The following is a 22,660-nucleotide window of genomic DNA, read 5'->3' on the forward strand; positions in this document are numbered from 1 at the left end:
TTTGCTGGCGCTTCCAAATCCTAAGTGAGACAGTGGACACTTGAGAAGGGTGTTAGATTCCCAGCCAGTTTCAACGCGAAAAGGGATCGAGATTCAATCCCCATACTTGCTTCCAATGACAAAGTGACATCAACCGGTGTCCACCCCGCCCTCATCCCGTCTCCCTCTGCCCGATGGAGTGAGGGGGACAGTGGGGAGGCCCAGTGGCTCCGTGAGAACCTGTAGAATCTCAATTCAACAAACCTTCACTGACCACCTGCAAAGCACGAGGCACCACGCTGAGAGGCATGAGGGGCAGCTCTGAGAATGCCGGGCAGTGCGCCTGTCACATGTTTTATCCCGTTTAACCCCCACCAAAACGCTGTCGGGTGGGCACTAGTTTTCCTGCTTTCAAAACAAGCTGACGGACAGAGACGTTAACTAAGTTGCCCGAGTCGCAGACCGAGTCCCTCACCCAGATCACACTGCAGGCTCTTCGAAGTGAAACCCAGATGCTACCATCCCGCAAAGATCAAGATACACGTTCTGCTCCCTTCTGCTTCCCTGAGACGCAGGACACCCCTCCCCCTGAGACGGGGAAAAGCTGGGGTGCTCACCCCATCTCTGGGGGAGCTCCGGGCGTGGGAAGGCTCTGGAAGGACCTCCAGGTTGCAGAGCCCAGGGGTTGCCCGCTCTGACCTTTGCAGCTGTCCCAGCCACGGTCGTTACCACTCCTTGTAATTTTAACCAGAGTGAATTCAGAATGGAGCCTGAGCTGATGTGACAAAGAGAAACACCTCTTGGAAGGAGAGGTTACTTTGTTCTACTGTACAAGGCAGAGAGAGCATGCAAGCGAATCCCCAAAGAAAAGCCCCTTATTTCCCACTGAACTCACAGAACGGGGGTGCCTCTACGTGGTCTCCGTCCCCACCGAGAAATCCGCCTGTTTCATTTTCCTCTTAATTATTTAGTTCATGGTGAAAATTACCCCTGCAGTGTGAAATTTTTACAAGAATAAAACTATCAAGTCTGGAACTATTTTTGTTTGTTTTGTTTTTTGTCTTTTTGTCTTTTCTAGGGCTGCACCTGAGGCATATGGAGGTTCCCAGGCCAGGGGTCTAATCAGAGCTGTAGCCGCTGGCCTACACCACAGCCACAGCAACGCAGGATCCGAGCCACACCTGTGACCCACACCACAGCTCACGGCAATGCCAGATCCTTCACCCACTGAGCGAGGCCAGGGATAGAACCCGCAACCTCATGGTTCCTAGTAGGATTCATTATCCACTGAGCCATAACGGGAACTCCGGTTTTTCTTTTTTTTAAAATAAAAGAAGGATGATGCTGAAGAGCCGGTTAGTAGGACACTGGTGCACAGAGAACAAGGCAAATAAGTATTTTTACTGGGTTGGGGTTTTTTATTCTGATTTCCCAAGTTCCCGAAGAGAACCCTTTCTATCTGCTGACAGATTCCAGTTAGTTTTGAACAAGCTCTGAGTAACAGCTTTTAAAGACAGAAGGCCCTAAAATACAGACAGCTCCTGTAATGATACACATTTAACTCAAAAAGGTGAAAAGACACAAGGCTCCACAGTTTTATCCTAACTACTAACAAAGCTATGCTTAGAAATAGGCCAGAACAACATGCTGGGTTAACTCCGAAGACTTAAGAGCATCTTCTGAAGGCGCTGGGTACGGGTCCATCCTTTCCAGAGACCTGCGTCCCAGGTTCCTCGTGTCCCATTTGACCTATGACTTCTTAGTCTACACCTAACAATTTTCAGATGTTTAAAACTGATCCATCGGGGGGGCAGGGGCACCCACAGAGATGTACCAGCGAGGCCCTCCTTCAAGGAAAGGCTCGGAGCCCCAGCTACCGGGAGTGCTTTCGGTAGACGGCCTTGGTCATCAGCAAAGGCATGGAGCTGTCTTTGCCCAAGGTCATGGTCTTCGCAGGGCGTCCACACCCAGTGGCTCACCACGTTGAGGGTCTCAAGGCCCAGCCATGTGAATTCAACACGGGCCAACCCTGTCGGGCCATTTTGGCTCCAAAGCTTCCCATGGGGCTTGGCAGACACTGCCTTTGAGCTCAGCTTCTCCCTCTGCCCCTCCTGCTTCCACGGCCTCCTCCCACAAGTGTTGATGCCAGAGGTACAACCTAATAAACAGCCTGCATGCTCGACTCCCTCCAGAGTCTGCTCCCAACCTGAGACTCAGTGCCTCTGCGGAAAAGAAACAGATACTCAATTTTCAAGCTAAGGGACACAAGTTAAGAGAGGAGGCAAGAAGAAAGCTTTCCTAATTATAATGGGACTTTTCCTCCTCTCTACAACCTGCACTCCATGGGCCTTTCAAACACAACTTAGGAGGTCCCTGGTGGCTCAGCAGGTTAAGGATCTGGCGTTGTCATTGCTGTGGTTCGGATTTGATCCCCAGCTCAGAAACTTCTGCAGTCAAAACAAATTACAATAATAAAAAAGTACAACTCAATCGAGAAGAAGACTGAGCATCTCCTCCTGGGTTGGTCTTTGCATCATTCTTGTCAAACAACTGGAGGACAAGAGAATTCCCACCGAGTCAAGCTGAGGCACCCGTAGGCCCACACACTCCCCCGAGCAGGTGCGCAGAAGTGCCACCTGGGACATGATGTGTTGTGAGCTCCTAGACCGTCAGAGGTGGTCCTAGGCAAATCTGAGTCTAAGCCCACATGTGTCTTTCTCCGTCTCTCTTGTACACACACACACACACACTCACTCAGGTTGTTCCCTCCCTTCACATGGAAAACTGAGGCCTGACTGTAGTGGTGTTAGGTTACACGCACATAAGTGACCTAAAACCGTTACCGTTGCCTCATTCATTTCCATGCCGACCATGACTTCAAGCCCCATCTCTCCACGAACCCACCCAAAACATCTCCACAATCCCAGCTACTTCCTACCTCCCAGATGTTCTGCCCGTTTCCACCAAGAAGAAGTACAAGAGAAAGTATTATTTTTTTAAAACAAAGCAAAACCAAAGTGGCTACTCGCATGCTCTCTGATTAGATGACGACATCAGACAGTAAACGCACACTGGCCTCCCCCGACCCCACGCCTGGCCAAGCCTGCAATGAGGTTAAGCGGCATAAATCCTACAGGAGCCAAGCGTGAATCCAGAAGCAGAAGGGAGGGTCCCTTCTGCAAGCAGGGCCTCACATGATCCTACTCAAATGTCCCCGAGGGCACAGAAACACCCAGGGGTCTCCAGTTCACTTATTCGTGGGTACACAGCACGTACCACTGAAACACACTCACAGGCTGGTGGTTAATGCTTCAGGACACAATATAAAAAAAATAATAATTTTTTTTTAAAGCTGTGTTTATGGATTTCAAACAAACTGGTTGACAGAACTACTGGATGACAACCCAGTTTCTAAACTACTGTTTAAAATGATCACAACAATTGTAATGACAATAAAACCGGGAGAAAAGGTCTTTGCCGCTGCCTTCTCCATGTTTTCTCTGAGAGTCTTCCCTCCTGGGGGGACCGTCCAGATGGAAAGACAACATCGTGTTCCCCCCCGCCGCCTCCAGACACAGTCCAGCCCTGCCACCTCTGTGCTCCGGCTCCTTTAAGGACCCTGAGCCACCTGAGAGCACCGCTCAGCAACTGGGGCTCCCCCCAACTGCCCCCGCCCCGCACTTGGTTCTAATCAGACCACTTCCTTCCTGCTGCTTTGGTTTTTATGACCCAAGCGCTTCAATCCTTTTCACCACCCCAGATGCGGAGCAAGTGCCACTTTGAACAGCGCACGTCCTCCGAGCTCCTGCAGGGAGGCCAAGCTCAGCGGAAGGTCGGCGATGACACGCTCTGGGTGAGACCAGGAGTGGAGTGGGGCTGGGTCCCAGCAGCTTCCACCTCCTCCCTGCACCCCTTCCCTTCTGAGGGGCACAGGTCTCCTGGCTGCTGGGACGCAGCATCCTCAGTCGGCTATAGACCCTCCCGTCACAGAGAAGTGGAGCCGTAGGATAAACCGGGCTGGAGAGGCCTCCGCGCAGAGAGTCAACCCCCCAGACCTGGGTGCTTTTCCAGGAAAAGCTGTGCTTCCATCATCGGCTGCCGTCGGGGAACTTTTGGGGAAGGTTCCCACCACTCGCTGGTCCTCAACTGCAGGAAAGGTAGGGCTCGTGCAGAAAGCCTGCTTTCCTTCTGGAATCTGGGAATGTGCCAGGCAGAGGGTGCCTTCGTGACCAGTCCCTCAGAAAAGCGCTGGGCCCTGAGGCTCTCCTGGTTGGCAACACCTCGTAGGTGGTGTCCCAATAGCAGTTGGGGGCTGTTAGCACATCTGGCGTGGCTCTGGCCCTTGGGAGAGGCCCCCTGGACGTCCCCCTGCCTTTTCCCTAATTGTGCTTTGGGCTCTCACTGAAATCACTCCTAATCACTGTGAGTCCAACGAGAGTCAAATCTTCTTATTCCTGGTACGTCTGTTCTATAAAGTCACCGTGAATACGGAATTTGCAAATATAGAATCACTGTTTCTAAAAGAAATGTATATGCATATAAATGCACACACACACACACCACGGATTATATCTTAAATCCGAAACAACTCATCCGGGTATCCTGGAAGCATGTGTCTATTTTTCAAAAGAGAAGAGGTGGTCCAGAAGCATTCAGGACTTGCCCGAGGCTGTCCCCCCTACCAGGGGCCAGGGTTGGGGTTCAAACCCTGTCCGACAGGCCCCCGCGCTGGAGTCCCCATCCTTTGGCCACCTCTGTGTGTGAATGAACACAGCACGGCAGCCTGTCGCCTGGTTTGACCTTGGCTTGGCAGGTGCTCTTGGAGGACCTCAGAGTGTGCGTCTCTTTACAGGTGAACAACTGCAAAAGCACGGGGAGTCCTGAGGGGTGCACAGAAATGCCCATCGGTGGCCAGGTGGCTGCTGGCTCCTGGGAGTCCTTCTAGCAAAGCACCAAACCTGGGGGTGGTTCTGGAGACTCCCGGCATGACCTCCAGGGAGAGCTCCCGACTGCCCCTTCCTGCAAAGGCACCGAGGAAGACAAGCAGCGTCACCCCTGGGTCAACGTGGCGGAAGGCAGCGCCCCGGGGTGACGGGCTCCTGCGTCTGCGGCCGCTCAGTCCCTCCAGGGGAGATTCTCGTCGGGCTCTCGTGCTGGCTTTTCTGTCCTCCCTCCACTCCGGCTGCTGCCGTCGGCCTGACAACCTCCCCTTGGCAGTCAGCTGGGAACTGTGGTGAAGCCGCGGCAAGGAAGCCTGGGGAGCGGGGCCCGCTGCCCGAGGATCAATGGCCTTTTCCCTGACAACTGTGTCCACAGCTTTCCCTTTGGAAAACCCTATCATCCGATGACCTCCCAGACGAGCTTGGGGGCCAGGGTAAAGATCGAGACACTGGCTTAGAAGAAAGGGGTGAAGGAGCTCCCAGAGCAGAGGGCCAAGGACGTCCTTGGGACCTGAATCGGGCCCGACCCAGTTCTCCCACAGGGGTGAAGCCAGTGAAGGCAGATGCTTGTGTCCGAGGATCTTTTCTGCAGAGCCGGCACACGCAGAGTCTGGGTTCTTCACGCGGCCCAAGGTTTCACCCATCTCTCCTATTTTGGCAAAGCCTCGAAGACAACTCTTGAACAACGAGGTTCAGGGAGCTTCTGGACTGGTGCAGACACGGAGGCTCCAGGAGGCTGATGTGCCTGCAGAGGGCATGCAAGCTTGCGGGCCCCCCACCCCAAGACGCTGCCCTCTGCACCCCTTCCACTGGCTTTCCTGATCCCGAAGTGGGGGGCGGGGGTGGGGTCAGGGGAACACTGCATTTGTAGCTGATGGAGCAGAAGGGCTTCCGCCTCCTCAGGACTTCCGGCGGGAATCGGAAGTGAAGGCAGTCCCGGGGTAGGAACCCTGACGCCCTCAGCGGCGTCAACAGTGTCCAAGCGGAATTCAATCACTGGACGCCCAGTTGGTGCCGGACAATTGCGGGGACGACATACTTGCTCTCATGCGCTCGCTCGCTCCCTCTCTCCCCCCGACTAGCCCCTTCACTATAAACCAGGCCCTGCCTAGAAATGAATAATGAACACTCTGAACAAGGACTGATTTCACATTCACGGAGTATTCAATCCCCTAAGGTCCAGGAAAAGCATCACCTTCTTCCAAACCTCTCATTGTCTTACCTTCAGGCAAAGTCATCTGTAAACACATCAGATGTTACCTTGGGGTATCCCTCAAATTAATGAAGCCCTAGAAAACAACCTTCCTGGACTAGATGAAAAACTTGTTTGACTGAAGCTTCCAGAACACTGACTGCTTCAGGAAAATGATGTCTATAGATGCTGAGACCTCGTTAAGAAATATAAAGAGAGACTTTGAGCTCAGGACAGTAGAGCAAGTATACACGGCTGCCCCCTTCCTTCCCGAGAGCTCAATGAAAGGCCAGTAAAATCGTGTTTGAAAGAATAAATCCATGGAGGCACTGAAACACGAAGGAACACTATCAATGAAACACCATCAATGAGCAAGTCATGTGAAAGGTTTTCTTTATCTAAAAAAAAATTTAAAAAAAGATAGTTGGGACTGTACTGACAAATAAACCAAAACTGAAAAGAAAAAGAAAAACTGCAACTTGAAATACACGATCAGAGCTACAGATAGGAGCTCTTTCTTCCCGGTGGAACCCTGGAGAAGCTCCAAGCCTGGAGTCAATGGCCCTTGGGAGCCAAAGAATGGCCTACAGAGAAGAGGCTGGGAGGCAGGAGGCAGGGCATCTGCGCGGAGAGCTGTCTCGAGAGCAGCTGAGCGCCTGGCCCTCGCGCTTGCCCAGTGGGCACTGGGGTCAGCAGCACCGGCTCCCAGCTGGAGGCCCCGGAAGAGCTTCTTCAGAGGAAGGTCGGCCTGGGGAGTGCTTGGCACAAGTGAGTCCAAGAAGAGCCTCTGGGACAGGCCCAGAGGTGAAAAGAAATAAAGCCTCTAAAAAGATGTCACCCCGAGGTTACAGTTCTCCTTCCCTTCGTGATTTTGGGGTGAGGCTTGCAGCCAAGGGTCCTGAGTCTGCAGTGTCCTCTTCTACCCCAGCCACACACCCTAAGGGGAAAGCTGCCTGCCAGTACACCTGCCCGTCCATACAGACTCCATCCCAGAAAGACGACTTGGGGGTAAACAAACCCACTGACATACCAAGCAAGCCACCTACACTGCTCAACCCGGTCCTTGACTCGTGGACCTGCCTCCAAGTACCAAGATCAGGTGGCTTCAGTGACATTTATTTTCTCACAATCCTGGAGGCCAGAAGTATGAGATCAAGGTGTCGGCAGAACTGCTTTCTTCGAGGCCCCCTCTCCATGACCTGCCGACGGCCGCCCTCTTGCTGTCCTCACACCGTCTTCCCTGCATGTGTGTCCACGTCTTCATTCCCTCTTCTTTTTATGGCCTCACCCGCAGCATGTGGAGGTTCCCAGGCTTGGGATCAAATCAGAGCTGCAGTGATGGCCTACCCCACAGCCATGCCAGATCCGAGCCACACTGGCAACCTACGCCTGGTGTAGCTTGCGGCATTGAAGGATCCTTAACCCACTGAGCGAGGCCAGGGATGGAACCCGCATCCTCACAGACACTGTGTCGGGTTCTTAACCTGCTGAGCCACAACGGAATTCCTCATTTCTTCTTCGAAGGACACCAGTCACGTTGGATTAGGGCTCAACCCACTGACTTCATTTTAACTTCGTCACCTCGTGAAAAGCTTATCTCCAAGTCAAGTCACATTCTGAGGTTCTGGGAGACAGGACCTCAAGCTATGACTTTTGAGGGGACAGAACTCTGCCTTTAAAAGCATGTGAGAGAAAAACTGAGATGAGGAGGTCCCGTCGTGGTGCAGCGAAAATGAATCCAACTAGGAACTATGAGGTTGAAGGTTCGATCCCTGGCCTCGCTCCGTGGGTTAAGGATCCGGTGTTGCCGTGAGCTGTGGTATAGGTCGCAGATGCAGCTCGGATCTGGTGTGGCTGTGGCTGAGGCGTAGGCCAGCAGCAACAGTGTTGATTAGACCCCTAGCCTAGGGATCTCCAATACGCCATGGGTGCGGCCCTAAAAAGACAAAAATGAAACAACAAAAAAACTGAGATGAATAAACCAAAACCTACCCGGAGCACAGAAACACTGGGAGGAGAAGGAACGTGCCAAGCTGTGACTAGCACCATTCAAAAGTTCGAAAAGTTTTACAATCCTGAAAACGTACATTTGTAGGGGGGTGAAACAACTGTGAGCATGAGAGCTTTTTGGTGTTTAAAAGCCCAGTTCTCAAAACTTAAAAAAAAAAAAATCAATTAAAACAGCTGAGTAATAGAATGGATACAACAATGTAACTAACAGCAATCAGTAAAACTTGCTGGTAAATCTAAATCAAATTCTGACTGCAGGGGGAAAAAAAGAGAGGGGGCTTCCGTTTAAAACAACATGAAAGAGGAGGAGTTTGAAATAAAGTTTAAGAAGTCTAAACTTGATTTATTCAGAGGGATTTATTTGCTTTAGACTTTGTTAGAAAAATGTAAACTTAAGCATACATTTTAAACTTAAGTATACATGTTAAAAATGTAAGAGTGGCTGTGGCCCAAGGTGGGTGGCCTAGCTGAGCAGCTCGTTCTTGGGTGGGGATGGGGGGAAACTCGTTTCCCATAAAATTGTCATGTCTCAGCTCCTGGCTCTGTATGGAGAGCCTGCTTTCAGGCCCTCCCAAAATACACAAGGACCACAGCCTCAACTCCCATCTCTGTATGGGTGTTAAAACACTAGCCCCCGAGGAGTTCCTGTCGTGGCGCGGTGGTTAATGAATGCGACTAAGAACCATGAGGTTTCGGGTTCGATCCCTGGCCTTGCTCAGTGGGTTAAGGATCCGGCGTTGCCGTGAGCTGTGGTGTAGGTTGCAGACTTGGCTCGGATCCTGCATTGCTGTGGCTCTGGCGTAGGCCGGGGGCTATGGCTCCGATTAGACCCCTAGCCTGGGAACCTCCATATGCCGTGGGAGCGGCCCAAGAAATGGCAAAAAAAAAAAAAAGACAAAAAACAAAAAAAACAACAACAAAAACCACCAGCCTCCGATGTACGGAGCTGTTCAGTTCCCTGCAAGGGCCTTGAGGCTTCCGTCCCACTCACCGCTGTGGGTTAGAGCCTTCCTTCAACCCTGCCACCTGGGGAGGTCTCTTTCTTGCTGTCAAGCTCAGCTATGCAGTAGACATCAATTTTTTAAAATGTTTTCAGAGCTCCCTGGTGGCTTAGCGGTTAAGGATCCGATGTTGCCACTGCTGTGGCATGGGTTTGATACCTGGCTCAGGAACTTCTGCATCCCATGGTCAAAAAAAAGGGTTCATCAAATATTTCTGTGTGTTTGGAAAAGGAACTGAGGGGACTGCCCATCAGCTCAGCAGTCTGTACTGCAATCAAACAGTCAACAAGAGCAGACACTCATAGGTGGCTTACAATGTATAAGGCAGGATTCTCGAACTTCACACTCAGCCACTCATTTCATCTTCCTAACACCACCACAGGCACTAAAATCCCCACGTTCTAGACGAGAAAGATGGACAGAAAAAGACTGAAGTCCCACGACTAGTGAGCATCAGAGGCAGTTTGGCTCCTAAGGGCTGAAAACTGCCCCTGTGACAGTCATCTGTGTCACTCCAGCAGGGGCTTCTATCACACGTTGAAATATGCAGCCATTACAGTGTCAACTCTCTCTCTCCGTTTTTCTTCAAATCACCTTGCCTGCCGGACTGAGGGAGGTCCTGACACCGGATATTCCACAAAGAGATTCCTTCACCAAAACGCCCTCCCACCTTTTCACCAGGACAAGACTAAATTCTGGAGGGACTCATGATTGGATTAAGAAGATGTGGTGTATATACACACAATGGAATACTACTCAGCCATAAAAAAAGGATAAAATCATGCCATTTGCAGCAACATGGATGACACTAGAGACTCTGGTACTAAGTGACATAAGTCAGAAAGAGAAAGACAAAAACCATATGTTATCACTTACATCTGGAATCTAACATATGGCACCAATGAACCTTTCCACAGAAAAGAAAATCATGGACATGGAGAACAGACTTGGGGTTGCCAAGGGGGAAGGGGAGGGAGTGGGGTGGACCGGGAATTTGGGCTTGATAGATGCAAACTATTGCCTTTGGAATGGATAAGCAAGGAGATCCTGCTGTATAGCACTGGGAACTATATCTAGTCACTTATGATGGAGCATGATGGAGGATAATGTGAGAAAAAGAATACATATATGTATGTGTGACTGGGTCATTTTGCTGTGCAGTAGAAAATTGACAAAACACTGTAAGGCAGCTATAATGAAAACAAAGTCATGATTAATAAAATTAAATTGGTCGATTAAAAAAAGGAAAAAAGAAAAAAAACTAAAAATATAAATTCTGTTCTCCAAGTGCCCCACAGTTTGAGAGGCTTCCAGCAGAGGCTGACGAGGGTACCAGAGCCAACGTCCTACTGCAGAGCCTGCAAAGAAAGCTCCTCAAGAAAAAAGAGGGGCTGCAGACATGCGAAGGATTCAATCTACTCTTTCCAGTTTAGAAGTGGTTAACCTGAATTCACGGATGATTGAGAAAAGGACATCATTGCCTCTCTCAGTTTAAAACCACACACGCGCACTCCCTTATAGTTTTGGGATCAAACGTCTGGAACCCAGGCGTCCCTCCAGAGGCTCTAGGGGGGAGAATCCACTCCCCGGCCTTTTCCAGCTTCCAGAGCTGCCTTTCCTGCCCCCCTGGGCCCCTGGCTCTTCCTTCGCCTGTGAAGCCGGTTCCAGAGCCTCTTGTTTCGGTCACCGCTGGCTGCCTTGCTGTCACATCTCTCCCGGCCTCCCTTCGTTGAGGACACCTGTCTACATTTCGGCCCCAAGCACAACACCCAGGATGAGCGCTCCGCCTCACTGTCGTTAAGGGAGTAACACACCTGCAAAGCCCCGTTGGTCGTAGAAGGTGACATTCGGATTCCAGAGATCAGGATGTGGGTACCTCTGGGGGCTATTACACAGCCAGGTCCTTAACCCGCACAGTCGTGGATACTAATCGGGTTCTTAACCCATTGAGCCACAATGGGAACTCCAATCCCATTCACTTTGTTTTAGTTTTTAAATTTTAGGCAAGTATCGCCGACTTAAAATGTGTTAGTTTCAGGTGTACAGCGAAGTCAATTGGTTATACACACACCCATTCTCTTTCACATTATTATTTCTCGGCTGCATCCGTGGCACGTGGAAGTTCCCGGGCCCGGGATGGAACTGGCACAGTTATGATCTGTGCCACAGCTGTGGCAATGCCCAATCCTTGACCAGCTGTGCCATGGGGCAACCTCTCTTTCTCAGATTCTTTTCCCACGTAGGTTATTACAGAGGATCAAGCCGAGCTCCCCGTGCTGTCCAGCAGGCCCTAGTGACTTTCCTACTTTAAACACAGCAGCAGCGCACATACGTTGATCCCCAAGTCCTAGCTTATCCCCCCGCACGCTTCCCCTCTGGTAACCTTCAGTTTGATTTTGAAATCTTTGCGTCTGTTTCAAAAGCACGTTCTTTTGGATGACTGAGCAGATTCCACATCTGAGCGCCATCCGATGACATCTGTCTTTCTCCACTTCATACGGAGGGCTCCTTCCAAAAGGCCCGTCCCTCTGAAGCATGAACTTTATGGGATTTTTCAGTAAAACGGTCCCCCAGCTTCCCTCTAGGACAGCCGCCTGGTCGGCCCGACAGGAGCCCTTGGAGCCCAGCCATTCCTACAGTTTGCCACCATCGGTGTGGTCAGGCCCCTCTGTCCCCTCTCCTGCCAGCCCCCACCCCCTCTAGACATTCGGGTCACCCATCCCGGGCATTTTCTCTGAGCTGCCAGTCCTCCTCCTCCTGAGGCCTGGTGGCTGGCTTGGGGACAGGGTCATTACCGGGATGGGCCAGGGCCTTTTTAACTCTGAGAGGACTGGAAACAGAATTCCTCAACTGATGATAATTCGACCCTTTGGCTTTGTGGTTATGTACTCAGTCCTGTGTATTTTGTCAGTATGGTTTCAATGCTTGATTCCAAAATGGCCTGGCTGGCCCTTGAGCTCAGCCTATTGTTTCTCTCGCTTCCTGGAGTCATCCCGTAGGTCGATCAACCAACGAGAGATACTGACATCCAAAGGGGCAACTTCTCCAAGGTCCCCGATGCCTCGGGGGGCACACTCGGGTCACCCGAGAAATCCCGAGGGGCCTGCCGCCCTGTTCTCAACACCTCTGGATAGAACAGCCTTTCTGACTTTGACAAAAGGAATCAAGGCTGATTACAGTCCTTGCAGGGTTATAATTTTTTACCCTCAGGGAGCCTCTCCGAGCCTATGAAAGAAAATGGCTGACTCTGCCCTATTTCTGCGGAGCAAATGCGCACATCTGACAACCACCAGCAGCGCTGCTGGCTCCCTGGGAGGCCTCCGCAGAGAAAACCGAGCTTATTCTGGCAGCTCGTGCAAAAATACATCCTGTTTGTCTGCATACACACGGATGCATCCGGGCCTGGAACGGACACGAGGACCAGGGGGCCGGGAGCGAGAGGTCAGAGGGTGGGGGTAGCACATGTAACGGGATGCGCGCGTCTGCACCGCAAGGGCCACGTGTACGTACGTAACCACGTGACTGCCGGATCTGTCCCATGCGCGGCGAAGAGCACAGCACTCAGCAGTCTCAGCACACTCTGCAAGGGCCCTGGTGCTCACACTTGGCAGCGCATTAAAATCGTCCGGGGAGTTTTAAAAACTACTGATGTGTGGGGCTCACCCTGGAGGTTCTGATTGTCCGGCATCAAGTACTCCGGTAGCGGAAGCAAGACCCCCCAGAGCCCTGTCTCCTGGGACCTGGAAACAGGCTGGGTTACAGGACCAGAGAGCATTTAGGGTGTGGACGGATTCAGGCTGCTAAGGCAGTTGACCTTAAATAGGAAAAGTGTTCCAGATTATCTGGGTGGGCCCAAGGGAATCACCCCGGCCCTTGAAAGTGGACAAGGGAGGCAGAAGTTGGACGTCAGAGGGATGCAATGTGAGAAGGACTCCACCACTGCTGGCTTTGAGGATGGAGGAGGGGCCCCAAGGCCCGGAGTGCAGGCAGCCTGCAGACCTGGACCAGGTGGGAAATGCCTCCTCCCCTCCCGGAGCCTCCAGGAAGCAACGCAGCCCTGCCGACACTGCTCCTAGCCCAGGGAGACGCGTGTTGGAAGCCTCAACTCCAGAATTTTTTTGCTTTGTCTTTTTTTTTTAGGGCCACACTTGTAGCATATGGAAGTTCCCAGGCTATGGACTGAATCAGCTGCAGCTGCCGGCCTGCACTGCAGCAATGCAGGTTCCAAGCTGTGTCTTCAACCTACACCACAGCTCACAGCAACGCCGGATCCTTAAACCCACTGAGCGAGGCGGTGGATACTGGTCCGGTTTGTTACCATGGAGCCACAATGGGAACTTTTTTTTTTGGTCTTTTTTGCCTTTTCTAGGGCCGCTCCCACGGCATATGGAGGTTCCCAGGCTAGGGGTCTAATCGGAGCCATAGCCACCGGCCTACGCCAGAGCCCCAGCAACACGGGATCCGAGCCGCGTCCGCAACCTACACCACAGCTCACGGCAACGCTGGATTGTTAACCAACTGAGCAAGGGCAGGGACCGAACCCGCAACCTCATGGTTCCTAGTCGGATTCGTTAACCACTCTGCCACGACGGGAACTCCTGAACTCACTTTTCATAGAGATCAGGAAAAGAGGAGCCTGTACAATCTGACAGATGCAGCACCCCCTTCAGGGCGAGCAATGCCCACTCCCAGGGCGCCAATGCCCTCTCAAATCAGGGTCCCTGTTCTTGAAAGCCATTCCATCGTGAGCCTCCACGATTCTGGGACCAAAAGCTAAAACCTTAGAACCTTTTACTTTTCTCTCCCTATGTTGTCTCCGTTCCAGAGGAAGCTGGGTAGCAGCAGAAGCAGCCACAGGAGGATTAGAAAGCCTGCATTGAAATTTCAGTCCTGTCCCTTATAGGTGAAGTGATGGGGGGGCCAGTCCCTCAGCCACGCTGGGCTTCACCCCTAACCAAGAGCGGTAACAGTGCCTTCACAATGCTGTGCACTGATGAAATGAAAAGACACAGACTCCAGGGTTTTGCGCATAGGAGGCGCCTTCAATGAATGCCGGCCTCACTGAAACTCACCTCTTCCTACGCTCCTTGCCATCACCTAAGCCGACGCGTCGCCCACCTCCCCATCACCTGAGCTGATGCTTCTCCCACCTCCCCGCTTGGTCCTATCTTCTCACCCAGCTCCTGTACCCTATCTCCCACTGTCCACTCGACACTGTGACTTGGCTGTAACGGGACACGTCCAAACTGGACTTAGGCTCTCCACTCACAGACCAGGGACCTCCCCGCAATTTCTCTGACCAGGTCCACGCAGTCAAGGCACCATCAGTCCCCCGCCTCCATCCTGTCTTCTCCACGCCTACGTCCCCACCCTCCGTTCAGGCCCCTGTCCCCCACACCGCGCACCTCAAAGCACAGGAGCCTTTCCGGGAGGCTCAGGACTTAAAGCTCTGTCTCTCCCAAGCCACCCTGCCTGTGGCTTTGCAAATGCGTCTTTCTCCAGCCAGATGTATCACATCAAGCCCTGGATAAAAAAGTTTCGAGTACCCTTTTGCCCTGCAGCTTGGTACAGAAGGGGAGCCCTCTCCCCCGGGTGTGCAAAAGACCTGGTCCCCACAGTCTTGGGGACCCTGAGTCAGCATACGGAGCACGGAGCAGCTTCACCACATGACGGCAGGAGGCGCGCTCACGGGATAAACAGATCATGAGACAAAGTGTTTTTAAAAGCAGCTACAGAAAACGGGAAATTCTGCAATCGAATTTCTTTACATAGTGTTTAGTAACTACCATCTCGACGTGCTGCAGTCCTCCCTCGGGTCCATCAAACCCTCGTCATCCACTGATGCCAAACTCCTACATGCCTTTGGTAACATTAAAATCACTTAACAAATACTCAAGCCGTGAGCGTGATACCAAACGGCAAAGCCGGTCAAACGCAGCCGTGTCCTTACCGTTTTGTTCATCCAGTTCATTCCCAATTTCCTGCCCCATTTGTTTCTGGCGACTTATGATCGAGGAAAGGGCATCCAGGCCTGCATCCTGTTCTAAAAAGAAAAGTAGGACAATTAACGAACTAAAAACCAAAGGAAAATAGACCCGGGCCGGCAACGCAATTCAGTATGTGATCCAAGGAACATTCGATCACTTAGGAAAAGACCGACAACCATATCAGAACAAAATAAAGAAAAAAATTAAACACCTACACCTCAGACCATAGGCCATGGGCGTGGCCATTAAATAAAAATATTTTAAAAAGTTCATGATTTGTAAGAAAAAAAGAATTTATAAAATATAAAACAATGGGAGTTCCCGTCGTGGCGCAGTGGTTAACGAATCCGACTAGGAACCATGAGGTCGCGGGTTTGGTCCCTGCCCTTGCTCAGTGGGTTAACGACCCGGCGTTGCTGTGAGCTGTGGTGTAGGTTGCAGACACGGCTCGGATCCCGCGTTGCTGTGGCTCTGGCGTAGGCCGGTGGCTACAGCTCCGATTCAACCCCTAGCCTGGGAACCTCCATATGCCGCGGAAGCGGCCCAAGAGATAGCAACAACAACAACAACAACAAACAACAACAAAAAAGACAAAAAGACAAAAAATATATATATATATATATAAAACAATGGACAAATACCATTTTTGTTCTTTTTCTAGATTTTGCAAATGTAAAGAGAAAAGAACTCAAGTGACTCGAGATCCTTTAACATTTGATTTTTTTGGAGATCCTGGGTGGCCTAGCAGTTAAAAACTCAGCATTGTTATTGCTGTGACTCGGGTTTGATCCCTGGCCTGGGAATGTCCACATGCCATAGGCAGAGCCCAATTTTTTAAATTTATTTATTTTTTTAACTAGGCAGTTTCCATCTCTTTGCAAGTACTTTTTTCCTTTGCTTTCAGGTGCGTCGGAAAGAACATTCCGAGGCTGGTCTAATGACTTTCTACCAAGCTCTCTGCCAGAGGAGGGTAACGCGCTCATGTGGCTTTGCTTGTTGATGGGTTTTTTCCAAGGATCTGTCTCACAGGAAGGCCCATCTAAAGCACAAAGGTCTTCTTACCCAAGATCGTATTAATACGTCCTTATTATATTTTTTCCTGGTCTTTTTATGGAATTAAGCCATTACACTTGACTTGTTAATTCATCTGGAATATATTTAAACTAAGGGCGTGTGGTAAGGACCCCTTAGTAACATTTTTTGACACCACATGCTTCTTTACCTCGTACACATGACCTGCTGTCTCTAGGGATCATTCCAAGGGACCATTTTATGGCAAAATCACTTTATAATGAGGTCCTTTTGGTCTTCATTAACCACCTTTTGGATGGACTCCAAGCAAACCCTATCATCCACTTAGGGCTGCTATAGGATAACCGATGTTACAGTAAAATTCCAAATGCATCCCCCCAGTCATCTACACATAACACTGAAGCTCAAGTGTCAAGGTGGGTTAAAGGCACAACAATATAAAAAGAGCCAAGGAGAGTCCTCTATGGTTTTCAACTACAGAAAAAAAAACTCACTCGACTCCTCATGTTGCTGTACCCAGCAGAGACACAGACTGCGAATGCAAAATACCTGCCTTCCTCTCTTTTCACTCAACCTTGACTCATGGTCAGACTTAGCTACCTAGAGGTTATCTTGCGAACGGGAAGCAGAGAGAGGGCTAAACATGCTGCTCTGCTCAAATCCTTTCTCCAAGAATTTAGTACCTCTTCTCTATGTGTAAATGCTACCATAGCATTTCATCCAATAACTCAAAACCGCGGACGGGCCAGATGACGGAGATGCTGTGTAGAGAATGACCGTCATACTGATGACCTGAGCGTCTACAGGTCGAAGCAGCACTTCTAAGGGGAGGAAGTTATCCAGAGGCACGCACGATTACCATGACGTCATAACGACAGCTCATCACCACCGTCTGCCCTCTCCCCTACTGACGACGCAAGTCCTTAGGGTATGAGCACAGACCATGCCCCATATACCACATGCTGCCCATCAGTCTTCAGTTTTGCAATTTTAAAGGTGCTAACCTTTAACAATGGATGACCACTGTGCTACAGAGAACAATGGCCCCTCAAGGTGTCTTCATCCTAATCCTGGGATTCTGTGAATATACCACCTTACATGGCCAACCCAACTTTGCAGACGTGATTCAGGTTAAGGAATCCAAGAGGGAGATCATTCTGGATTATCCAGGTAGGCCCAATGTAATCACACGAGTCCTTAAAAACAGATTCTTTCTCAGCTCTGGTCAGAGGGAGATATGAAGAGAGTCTGAGAGAGGCAACCTGCTGGCCCTAAAGAAAGCACCCATGAGCCAAGGGATGTGAGCAGCCTGTAAAAGCTGGAGACGACCAGGGACTCAAATCTCCCCTGGAGCCTCACCTTGATCTTAGCCCAGTAAAACATACATTGAACTCTGACCTCCAGAACTGCAAGATAATATATTCCTTTTTGTTTCCCCCAGGGCCACACCCATGACATAGGGTGGTTCCCAGGCTAGGGGTCGAATCAGAGCTACAACTGCTGGCCTATACCCCAGCTCACAGCAACGCCAGATCCCTGACCCGCTGAGCGAGGGCAGGGATGGAACCCACATCCTCATGGATACTAATCGGATTTGTTTCCGATGTGCCACAAAGCGAACTCTTAAATTCGTGTTTTAAGTCACTAAGTCTGTGCTAACTTATCTTAGCAGCAACAGCAAACTAATACCATGATTCTTTCTGCAAATCCCTTCAGAACAGTTAGGTGTTTGAATACTTCCCTTCTTAAGACACTCAGAAGAACCATCTTCTAACTCAATATCCTGTGACTGTGGGAGGATGATCTGGTGGCTGTAGATTAAAAATAAAGGGACAGTCATCATAGCGTACGCTTGCCAAAAATAACAAACTTGATGCTGATCAAGCCACCAAATCTAACTACCAATTTACAGAAAATATGTGGGACAGAGAAATATGTTAATGTGTAGAGATACAAATAGCACGTCTAGCTGGTGGGAGAACACAGGGCCAAGGACCTTGTTTCTTCAACAAAGAAGCTGCACACATAAGTAAGAGGCGGCAAAGGTACCCATCTATTAAACAAACTTAAGGGACCTAGCAATCAGCTGCAATGTATACACCGCATTCAGATCCTGAACTCAACAAGCTAAAAAAAAACCCCTCATGGGACAATCAGGGAAATCCGAACACTGACTGGCCATCTGATTCTGTAAAGGAATTACTGTTAACTTATTAAGGGTGATGATGGCATCGTGGTCTTTTTTTTTTTTTTTTTTTCCTCTGTTTTTTCTTATGGCTGCACCTGCGGCATATGGAAGTTACCGGCTAGGGGTCGAATCAGAGCTGTAGCTGCCATCCTACACTGCAGCCACGCCAGATCCAAGCCACATCTACAACCTACGCCACAAGCTTGCTGCAATGGTGGATCCTAACCCACTGAGCGAGGCCAGGGATGGAACCCACATACTTCCTCAGAGAGACTATGCCAGGTTCTTAATCTGCTGAGCGACAACAGGCACTCCCTGCTTTTGTTTTCTAAAAACAGTCCTTATCCTTCACAGACAGACGTTAGAGATATATTCTGGGATACTCACCAGCGACATGGTCTGATATCTAGGATTTGTTTTAAGAATAATCTAGGAGGTGGGTAGGTGGGGAGACATAGATGAAGCTTGACACTAAGGGTTGCCAATCACTGAAACAAATGACGGATAAGATGCAGTTATCTTTCTCCACCTTCGCATCTTTGCACCTGCCAACAGCAAGCAGTTACCCACATTTCAACAAGTCAATCAAACCAAGGGAGATTCCTAAGAACTGGACCCCCGAGCCCCAAGGGCTGGGACTATGTCTTCTTCTCCTCTGTTTTCACCCCAGGTCTGAACCTAAATGATGGTACAGAGCAAGAACCTCATAGGTTTAAAGCAAAGCGTGACTCATAAGGCCCTCTAGGTTTGTGGAAGAAAGAAACACAGTCTCTGCTATATATTTATATGTATATATATGGGCTCCTGATCCCTAGGAGGCAGCCCTCCGCATTGAGGAAATAGAAAAATGAAGCCAATGCACAGAGAGAAGCAATGGAAATTCCTCCATGTGACACCCAGGAGCTGCCCCTGGAGCGGGGGCAGGAACAAATGGGCAAAGGCGGAGGTCAAGCTGGGTGAAGTTAATCACCACACTGGAAAGACTCGGCCCGAGTTCTAAGAACAGATGTTTTTAAGATTTGGGGGCGGGGGGAGGAATCCTGGTCGAAGTGGCAGCTCCAAGAAAGGGCATCTTGAAAGAGAAACGGCGGTGAAGTTATGACCTCGAGGGACCAAAGATGCGCTGCCAAGATGTACCAGGGTTCGAGGCAGACTGGCCAGTCACCCTCCCCACTGCTATTTCAACGAAAATATTTAGAGACCTAAGAACACGGAAACCCTGAACTAATGAACAGCTTTCTACTAGAATCCAGAAAGAATGTCTATAGCCTATGGTAAGAATAGAAGGAGCTCATTAAGATGCCGCAGTCACAGAGACCTCCTGGGAAAAGGCACACGAGGCACGTTCTCCAAGGTCAGCATCCACCACCCAGTTCAGAGGCAGGGGTCTGTACTGACCCAGAAGGCACCGGCCCTTATTTTCCCTCAGGGGTTTTTGAGGGGATCCAGCTACTGTCGTCATCTCACCCATCTCCTCCCGAAAGGCCATTTGTGCCTCAAATTATGGCCTGAGGAGCAGAGAAGCTGAGGCCGGCCAGCTGGCTACACGGAGGCCGAGCTCCCAGGTCAGCAAAGGAAGACATTCGCTGCCCCAAGTCTAAGCGCAGCCAACAGACCCTTACTTGAGGGTGATTTTCCAAGTGTCTTCTAAGGGCCAATGCAAGTACAGAAAGGCTAACAGATTCCACAGGCAAAAGGAAGTGAGGCATGGCCCTTCGTGGGTCTGCATATTTTTTTTTTCCTAGTACAGGACCTGGCCATGAAGCAAAGCCAGAGCAACCTCGGCACAGCACCAAGGCTCCCGAGGCGGAGGAGCCAAGACGCATGAGGGTTTCAGGAAAAGATGGCTTCTGTGTCTGCGCTTATCCTTGAAAACACAGCCTGCTGGGACAGCCAGGGCACGTGGGGGAAGCATTTCAAAACACAGAGAGTCAAAACCATCCTGGCCTCTAAGAGGGGCCGCTACTCGCCTCCATTTCCTCACTGCCTGCCCCATCCCCATCCCCCAAAGGCCAGCCGGCTTCCAAAGGTCAGGCCTCTCAGGAAGGATGCTCTGGATTTTGGAGGCTCCATGAGAAGCCTCGCACACGGCAGCCTCTTGTGCCTGGCCCACAGCCGCCTCGGATTGAGACACCTTCTGGGGGGCAGGGCTGCTTTTCCTGACTGCCAACCACTTTTCTTGGCAAATGCAACAATGCCAGAAAATTCATCGGCGCTAGCGAGCAAGGTATTCCCGTCAGGAACCGTGAATCCTGGCGGATAGAGCGCTGCGAGTAAATGCCGGGGCCACGTGTGAGGCTGTACTGTTCTGCGCTTCTTCTCTTTGCTTCAGACATGCTCACGCGTGAAAGACGGAGAACTGAAGATCTATGGGGCGTTCCCACTGTGGCTCAGTGGGCTCAGAACCCAACCCTGTCTCTGTGAGGGTGTGGGTTCCATCCCTGGCCACACTCAGTGGGTTAAGAACCCAGGGTGGCCACAAACTGTGGCGTAGGTTGCAGCTGCAGCTCCAATTCGACCCCAGCCTGGGAACTTCCATGTGCTGCAGGTGTGGCTGTAAAAGGGGGGGGGGGGGAGAGATGGGAGGCACGGTGTTTTCTAGACTGTTTCACTGTGAGAAGGGAGGTCTGAATAGAGTTAGACCTCTGTGTCTGGCCAAGATGGACTGACAGGGACCAGATTTACTTCTGGCCTTCCCAACAACCGGAAAACAAAACACAAAACCACAGGCAAAATATACAAAACAACAGTTTCAAGAATGTGGACGTCGGGAAAGGAAGGACAGTGATCCCCGAGAGACGGGCAACAAATGACACAAAAAAAGCTCTCTGCCCCAGATCTTGCCTGGATAGAACTCCCAGGTCATGGTGTGGGGGAGGGGGGTGCCAGGTGGAGCCCAGCAGTCTCCCTGACTTGAGAAGAATAGGTCAAGGTGGCTGGAATATGTTGGGCACAGTACCAGAGAGCTGCAGAGAGAGCACACTCTGCAGATTTGCTCAGGGTCCATCTTGAGACTTCAGGCAAGTGTTGATCAGGGCAGGCCTGTGAGGAAAAGAACCCGAGACTGGGGACAGAACCACTCGAAAGGGTTAGAAAAAAATCATCCTCTGAGCTCAAAGAAGATGGACACAGGTCCTATTCCCACCAAGCACGTCTCCTCGGAATTCCCAGGGCATCGGCTAAGAGTCACACAGAATGGTTCTGGCTCAGAAGTGAGGGGAATTACCTCTAGACTGGAGTCGGCCAGCATTTTCCATAAAGGGCTAGAGAGCAAATATTTTAGGGTTTTTATGGTCTCTAGTGCAGCTACACAACCCTATTGTTGTCACAGGAAAGCATCCTTAACTAATCCACAAATAAATGAGCAATGGTTGTGTTCCTATAGAACTTTATTTATGGACTAAACTTAGAATGTTAGACAATTTTTACAAGCCATGAAATACTCTTCTTTCAACTATTTTCAACCATTCAAGAATGGAAAAACCATTTTTAGCTTGCAGACCACTACAAAAACAGGTGGTGGGCCAGATGTAGCCCATGGGTCATGGTGTGCTGACCTCTGCTCTAAAGCAAACACTACTCTGGTCCACCTAACAAAGCAAGACTCAAATACTTCTACCCCAGAAAAAAAAAAAAGAATATTTTTAAAGGACAAAAATACCCAGTACCAAGCAAAGAAAAACATCTGTCTTTGAAATGACTATTTCCTCCATAAGATTAGCAACAAGACAAGGGTGTCCTCCACTTTCATCATTCCAACATTACACTGGAGGTTGTAGCAAGTGTAATAAGGCAAGAAAGAAAAATAAAAGGCACCCAGATTGAAATGAACTAATACAATTACTCCAAAAGACAGACTCTGAGAGTGGCTCAAAAAACAAGAGCCAACTACATGTTGTCTATAAGAACTTAACTTTATAGACATATATAGATTAAAATTAAATAGATAAAACCATACCATACTAACCATTATCAAAAGACAGCAGGAGTTGCTATATTAATTACAGACAGAGCAGACTTCAAAGCCAAGTAAAGTTATCAAGGATCAATTAGAAGTTAAAATTATAAGGGGGTCAATTCTCCAACAACATAACAATCCTTAACATGTATGCACCTAACAACAGAGGATCAAACTACATGAGGCAAAAAAAAAAAAAAAAAAAAAAAAAAAAAAGAACAGTAGAACAGGAAGGCGAAATAGATAAATCCACTCTGATAGTCAGAGACATCAATGCTCCTCCATCAGAAATGAACAGATCCAGCAGACATACCACTAAACTCACACCACTGTTGATCAACTGGACACAATGAACATCTATAGAAAATTTTAT

At 50.0% G+C, this 22,660-nt stretch overlaps 1 long non-coding RNA gene across 17 annotated transcripts in view; it reads right to left on the reverse strand.

Moving 5' to 3' along the window:
• Positions 1-22,660, reverse strand: part of LOC100622718 (syntaxin-8) — a 251,867-nt gene that overhangs the window by 170,854 nt on the left and 58,353 nt on the right. For 15 of the 17 annotated variants that reach the window (XR_014821848.1, XR_014821846.1, XR_014821847.1 and 12 more), the window contains one exon: positions 15,073-15,165. The exons of the other annotated variants lie outside the window; for them this stretch is intronic. This is a non-coding gene — a long non-coding RNA (syntaxin-8). The remainder of the gene's footprint in view (positions 1-15,072; positions 15,166-22,660) is intronic. 17 annotated transcript variants of the gene reach the window in all.

Source organism: Sus scrofa, chromosome 12, assembly GCF_054392235.1.
Source record: "Sus scrofa isolate SSC_HxYL_T2T_F1_AM1 chromosome 12, Sscrofa_HxYL_maternal_Yorkshire_Landrace_v2.0, whole genome shotgun sequence".
NCBI classification, from domain to species: domain Eukaryota; kingdom Metazoa; phylum Chordata; class Mammalia; order Artiodactyla; family Suidae; genus Sus; species Sus scrofa.